This window comes from Glycine max, chromosome 14, assembly GCF_000004515.6.
Source record: "Glycine max cultivar Williams 82 chromosome 14, Glycine_max_v4.0, whole genome shotgun sequence".
NCBI classification, from domain to species: domain Eukaryota; kingdom Viridiplantae; phylum Streptophyta; class Magnoliopsida; order Fabales; family Fabaceae; genus Glycine; species Glycine max.
Window position 1 is genome coordinate 3,790,379 of NC_038250.2, and position 7,870 is coordinate 3,798,248.

General features: G+C 30.5%; 1 non-coding gene across 1 annotated transcript; it reads left to right on the forward strand.

The window, feature by feature from the left end:
* Positions 1 to 3,730: 3,730 nt before the first annotated feature.
* Positions 3,731 to 5,306, forward strand: LOC100780155 (1-aminocyclopropane-1-carboxylate oxidase). Its single transcript, XR_005888437.1, has 4 exons — positions 3,731 to 3,967; positions 4,108 to 4,324; positions 4,417 to 4,753; positions 4,843 to 5,306. It is a non-coding gene; the product is annotated as a 1-aminocyclopropane-1-carboxylate oxidase (transcript).
* Positions 5,307 to 7,870: the final 2,564 nt, after the last annotated feature.

Here is a 7,870-nt window from a genome sequence, read left to right on the forward strand (position 1 = left end):
GAGATAACAATTGCCTACAGTTTGATGGTATCCAATGATAAGGGTTGAGTCCAGTTGCAACAGTTGTGATGATGTGAGTAATCAATTTGCAGTTAGTCTCAAAAACAATATTTTGGAGATGCACTTCAGTAATCAATTGGAGGGTTTTGTAGAGACCAAACACTTCAATTTCTGCAGGTTTCAGTAGCCCATTGAAATAGCATGTTCGAGCTTTTATGAAGAGACAATTGGTGTGTCTCGTAGGCACATGCCAATGCCAAAACGCTTTTGTGTCCAGATTGCATTTCGTGTATCCTTGCTCTGGTTTTTGCCATTTCATTTGGTTTTGCTAGATATTGCATGAAGAGATGAATTGCAGTAGTTAGTTGAGTTTTAGAGTTCTCCCAAACTTTCTGGTTTCTAGCTTTCCAAATGCTCCAAAGAGTTACAACTAGCCTGTTTTTTTGTTGCAGAGGAAGAGTATGGAGAAGGTGGAACATAAGATGCTGGAAACCATATCCGAGGAGTTTATTATAGCTTCTATAGAGTTCTAGAGGCCAGCATGTTGCCAAAACTTGCTCTTGAGCTTTGGGACAAGACATGAAGAGGTGCCACTCATTCTCGAAATGCGTAGAACAAAACCAACACTAGAGGCTTCGTCTGATTGGACCCAATAATCAAAGAAAAAAAAAAAGGAGAAAGATAAGACTAAATTCTCTTTATTTTCTTTCATTTATTTCTGATGAAAATGAGAGCAAAATTGGGTGATGTGGGCCCTATTTTAAAATTTATTTTCACCAGAAAAAAAAACTCAAATTTATATATGAAAAGATAAAAAGATTCTCAATCTAATTATTAAATCTTTTTTATATTCTTTTTGTTATTTATTGTTGTTGTTTTTATGTTAGAGGTGTTTTTATTTATCTGTTTGAGGTATTTTTTTTCCTTCTCTTATTTTTACTTTGCAATTATTTTTCCCCCCTCTTTTGTATGTTCTTCTCCTTCCTCATTTGCTCATTCTCTTCTTCACGTTTTTTTAACGTTTTTTTTTCCTTCTTCGTTTTGCTATTAATTTGTCGTGATGTTTCTTGTATTTTTTTTCTTTTCTCATTATTTCATCACTTGCAATGTTTGCTAATTTACTATGAGCATCCTGATGGTGTTCGAAGGGTTGCGATGCTTAATTTTATAATTATTTAATCTTTTTTCTAATTTTTTTATTTAAGTTTATAAAAATATATTAATATATTCAAAATTTGTTAATTCATTTTTTAACTTTGTTTGTAAATAATTTTATTTAAGGGTATGCATGTCTTTTTATAAATTTATATTTTTCTTTCTTCTCATTTTTTATACAATCTAACAAAGGAAAAGAAAATTCATTTTATCTTAATTTCTTTTGATTTTCTCTTATAACAAACAATAAAAAAATCACCTCATTTTCTATTTTTATTATTTCCTGTCTTTTTCTTTTCTTTCACTTTTCTTTATTTTTAATTTCTTTTGTAAACCAAAAAAAGAGTAAGATTGACCAGCATAATTTTAAATTATGTCACCTATGTTACAGTTTACTCCATAGTTTATTTGAGCATTGATTGTTATAATTTATTTAATTATATAAGTTTTATAATTATAAAATTTAATAAATAAAATTGTATAAAACATAAACTTGTTTAATTAAAATAAAAATCTTTATTAAATAAATTTATCGTCTTAAATTTTAATTTTTTTTCATACAATAAATATAGGGTTTGTGCTTTAAAAAAAATTATTTTAAGTGGGACATCATTATAATTTTAATTTTTGTTATAAGTATATATTATTATAAATTATTTTTATAACTGATTTTTTTAAATAAGTTATATTTTTAATTAAAATAATAAAATTCTAATAGGAAAAATTAAATTCTCACAATAGTTATTACTTTGGGACCAAATCTGCAATTAACAAATACGGCTATAGTATTCATAAAATAATTTTTATTTAGAACTAAAAAAAGTCAAGTGACTTATTATCTGAAGTGATAGAGGAATAGGAAAAGAGTATGGATTTTAATTCTATTCTGAACATTTATTATTTTAAACGTTTATAATTTTCACAGATTTAATTTCTTAACTTTAAATATTTTCACACATTTTAGTGTTTAAAATTCTGTACATTTTTTCCGAACTGTAGATCGGCACAATAATGCCATTTCAACGATCCCTATTAGTGTCATGTGTATTATCATGTTAATATCAAAGTATAACGTCAATAATAAGTACCATCACATTATTAGTCAATTAACGATAATGACCATTCAACTAATATAGTAATAAAATTTCCAGAATTTTAGCCTCTAGTTCCCGATGGTTAAAAGACAATATAATATTCAATTTACATGTTGAACTTAAGAGCTTATTTTTACATGTTGAACTTATGACGAGTATAGTTTGTTTGATAAGTTTATTAAAAAATACTTCTAAAAGAAAAATAAATAAATTTCTCTACAAATTCAGTAGTTTATGTGTAAACTAATTTCTCATCTTTTAAGAGAATTTTTACAAATTAATTTATATATGTTAATTTTATCTTATTAAAAATTCTTTTCTTTTCTCTTTATTATCTTCTTCTCCTAACATGTCCTAAGAGACTTGGTTCAAAATTTTTGTGCCAAGAAAAAAGTATGATGATGAAGACCAAAGGGACCCTGATGAGTAGGAATAGGAGTATAGGATATAATTCTGGTGACCAAAATCAACGTCTTCCCATTTGTCTTAAAAACTTACTTGAAAAATGGAGAACTGAAATGTCCTATCAGTTAGACGCCACAGCTTATCTTTGTTTGGTGTCTCCTATTGGCCAAGTGGTTAAAGGAAAGGAAAGGAAAAAGACAACTAGTACAGACAGATAGTGATATATCTTGTTTCCTTTTTAATTAAATTTGTATCAATAATTATTTTAAAAAAGACATTGTCCGGCTATAATTAATTTTCAATTAATGGCGTCTAATTACTAAACATGTGTTTGAAAACATGTTGGGAAGTAAGAAATTATGTTTGAATTTTGAAATATAGAATGCAATAAGTCAATAATTGCAAGCTTCTTAATAAACATGAAAGACTTTGGTTTTTAAAAAAAAACATGAAACACTACATCTAAAATATAAATCCAATCACGCTATAGAAACCGTTGAAGTTCAAAACAATTAATATGAAAAATTTCTTATGCTTGAAAATTATAAGCTATGGGTGCTAATCAATTTTAGGAGGTAAATTTTGCGGGTACCGAATACAATAACAGCAAGGCAGATCTATTGTCACTTAATAATTTGTTACATGCCAGAATAACAGAATAAGGAGTTCACAAGCTTTCGTAATAAATAAAAGATAAATTCTAATTAGTGCCTAAAGAAATTAGTTAAGAAATTTAAAAATAAAAATATTTTTATTGAGAGACGAAAAATTATATTATTTATTATTTTTTTACGTTGTTCTATAATTTACATAATAAATATATTTTTTTAATTTCTTAATTAATATCTTGAATATTAATTAGCAAGATCCTAAATACAGAAAATAATTTTAGAACTTCATTTGATGGTGCTACCTTCTAAGAAACCACGTGCTGAAACATCATAGTACTACAATTTAAGGGAAAATGCAAGGAAGGTTGGGTTCGCCTCCATGAGATGAGTCCACCGATACCAAAGTAGACAATTCAACTACGTAAGTACGCATGCATCTCATGATTCATGAGATACACAGGAGAATTTTTAATTTGTCATGTTGTCTTCACTGAACTCTTTGCATTCCTATAAATGGCACACACCTAGCATCCTAATATGCACCAACAAACACATTAAGTATTCTCATAAGAACAAAGGAAAGACAAAGAGAGAGAGATGGAGAACTTTCCCGTGATCAACTTGGAGAATCTCAACGGTGAGGCGAGGAAAGCTACCCTGCACCAGATTGAAGATGCTTGCCAGAACTGGGGATTTTTTGAGGTACCCCACAACCACAAACTTGCTGACAAAAGCTCTGTCATACTCACTCAAATTTATATCTATACATTTGAAACATTAAGTTTTCTTAATCTTGTTCATTTAAATTATATATGTTAATTGTGCTGCTTTCCTGATTGTAGTTGGTGAATCATGGAATACCCCTTGAACTTTTGGATACGGTGGAAAGGTTAACAAAAGAGCATTATAGGAAATGCATGGAGAAGAGGTTCAAGGAGCAGTGTCAAGCAAAGGGTTAGAAGATGAAGTAAAGGACATGGATTGGGAGAGCACCTTCTTTTTGCGCCATCTCCCAACCTCCAACATCTCAGAAATCACTGATCTCAGCCAAGAGTACCGGTATGAAAGATTGAAAACCATATGATAACGTGATTGATACATAGCATTGTCTACACATGACATGGTCTAAACTAGATGAGTTAATGATGCAGGGATACAATGAAGGAATTTGCACAGAAATTAGAGAAACTAGCAGAGGAGTTGCTAGACCTGTTATGTGAAAATCTTGGATTAGAGAAAGGGTACTTGAAGAATGCATTTTATGGATCAAGGGGTCCAAATTTTGGGACAAAGGTAGCAAACTACCCTGCATGCCCAAAGCCAGAGTTGGTGAAGGGTCTTCGTGCACATACGGATGCGGGTGGGATTATCCTTCTCTTGCAAGATGACAAGGTCAGTGGCCTTCAGCTTCTCAAAAATGGCCAATGGGTGGATGTGCCTCCAATGCGCCATTCCATTGTTGTTAACCTTGGTGACCAATTGAGGTATGTACCTTTTTCTTTCAATAATGGTTATGTCCCTAAAGCATAACACAGTACTATAGTAATTTCGTTCAACATTTTGGTCTAATATCATAGGTCATTACCAATGGGAGATACAAGAGTGTGGAGCATCGTGTGATTGCCCAAACGATGGGACCAGAATGTCCTAGCCTCATTCTACAACCCTGCAGTGATGCTCTTATCTACCCTGCACCAGATTGTTGGAGCAAAAGGCAGAGGATACAGACAAGTGTATCCAAAATTTGTATTTGAGGATTACATGAAGCTCTATGCGACACTCAAGTTCCAGCCTAAGGAGCCCAGATTCGAAGCCATGAAGGCAGTAAACTCATTTTAGACTATTTCCAACTCCATCACACCTTAACAGGAGCTATACCTATATAATATACTGCCAGAAGAATTTTTATTGATTTGGAAATTTGAAGAAGAAAAAAAACAGCAATGAGGAAACCATTATTTGTATTCTAATTATTCAATTTCTTATTACAACAGGTGATTTGATTACTTCCGTTTTAATAAATAATGAATTACTCTGATAAGAAGCAATTAAGCATTGTTTTTCCCTTCTCTCATGTGTTTGTTGGGTCTAGTCGATTTCTAGATCTTTTATTTGCTCCATTTTTTTTTAGAATAAGAACTGAGGTTCCATATTGCCTGCTACGATCAAAGACTGTTTGTACATTGTAGCAATGGTTTTAACTAATGGATTACGGTTTGAGCTTAAACCAGAAACTCTTTATTCTTGCTTCTGCAAACCAACCCATATAATTTACTTTTCTTTTTTTATTTGAACCAAGATGTCCTTCAAGACTAATTTCTTTTGACGTATAAAGATTGTCAAAGTAGGGTTTGTCTCGCCGGACAAAGTTTTCTTTGTTCAGATGATGAGGAATCGAATCCATTACAACATGTGAACCCAACTATTTACCATTTGTACTGGACTTTGTTAGTCGAACCCATATAATCATGATATGTAAATGTGACACAAAAGTTCTGTATAAATCACAGCAATAACTTTAACGTTGAAATCAAAATTATTAGAGGTATTACACCAAGAATGTCCAGAAACTTTTCTCCTTAACTGCAAACATTACACAATACAACAACAAACACAGTTTCTACAATTCAAAAGCTGTTTCGTTGCTCATAATATGTGTTTCTTACACAAATGCACACCACACTCTTTGCTTAAACACAAACTTGACATGAAATGGGAAAGCGAGAAATCAAATAGACTTGCATGATATGATAATGACATGAATCCAACACCACAAAGAATTAAGAACAATATAGCTCTAAATATGACATGGTAGAAGCTCCTCCTATAAACTGTGTCCTTTACTTTTGGAACCTTATATAAAATGGCTGTTAGAAGATCAAAGTAGAGTGGCAACTGTGCTACGGCATAGAAAGTGACAAGGAAACAAGTGACTAGATAAATGGGGAATATGACCGTCTTGTATTTGTGAGTGAACAGAAAAGAATGGCTGGTGCAGAAAGAAACAAGCAATGCAACAATGGATACGAAAAGAGAAGTTAAGCCAAAAAGAAGAAGTGAAAAAGTTTAGCATCATATAAGTGAAAAAAAGACTCACAAATTTAAGTCTTAAATTTTTAAGTTAAAGTGTGGTGTAGTTTTTTTTATCTAATTTTAATTGTAAATATAGTTTAGTTAGTGTGTTAGATTCTCTTCTTTAGTTTTATGTTGCAACTGCTTTATATATAAACCGGCCGGTTTTCTTTTCAACGAGAGTTTAGTGTATTTATTTTGGTATTGGTATACGTTGGACATTAAAAATGTCTGGATCCAATCCTGCCGAAAAAAACATGTATGGGTCAAATTCGTAAATCCCCGTTTCCAATGTAATCTTGAAAAGGTGGTGCTTCCATCTTTAGCTCCTTCAAGAGTTGACAACCCCATTGATGCCTCTCCTTTGTCTTCTTTACTTCATTTATGTCTTAAAAAGCAAGTCAATGAAACCAGAAGAATTGGGTTAATCATTTAACAAGGAGTAGATAGCAATAAATCAAGAAACATGGAGAATACTTAGTACAAACAATACATTTACCCACTCCTGAAAGGCCAAGAATATGTACAAATGCAGACCTAACTAACTGTTGAAAGGTTTCATAGTTAGGTGGCAAAAGTCCAAATCCAAACTGTTCATTGATTGGTGGGTTTTCTGTGTCAATCTGATTCTTTCTCCTAGACATTTTGCCTGACCAAAAGAAATGTGTCAGAAGAAGTAGATTTTGAGTTTTGAGAAACTAGTTTCCAAAACAAAAACAATTTTTTTTAAAAAAAATCCAACACGTCCCATTTGTTTGGTTAGAATAGAAAAAAGAAGAAAGGAAGAAAATTGTGTAGAATTTGAGTGTGCATTAGGACTTTGAGAGGAGTGAACTCCTCTTTATTATGCTCTGTTTTAAGGAAACCATAATAATGCACTATTATGAGTGCCAAATCTGTATAGCATATGTATATAGTAGTAGTAATTAGTACAATAGGGTACAAAAAAAAAATAGCGTACTGTTTTTTCACAATAGAAATAGAAATTAAATACAAAATAAAGTTTTTAATTTTGTATATATGCTGTGATTAATTTAACTTAAATTAAATAATAATTTATTTAAAATTTATTGTAACAAATATATATTATTTTCTAATAATAATATATTATTTCACAATTAAATCATATGAGTAATTGAAATTATAAAACAAAAAAGATAATCCTTAATAAATGTTCATCATTTCGAACTTTGTTGTTAAGGATAGGTCAAATTTGATCCTTAATTACCTTGGCAAATAATTATCATTTTGGTCGCTTATATATTCTCAGAGCACATACAAAAAATTTTCTAATTAATAAACCCCAAATAAAAAACAGGATTAAAAGATTTCATCTTTAATAACCACTAGAATTTAGACAATTACCTTATTTTAAATTTCATCATTAATTTATTTACACTTAATGCGTCATTTTCTCTCTCATATCATTTATACGTAAAAAAAAATTTAAAAAAACTAAAATGTCATACATGATATATATATATATATATATATATATATATATATATATATATATATATATATATATATATA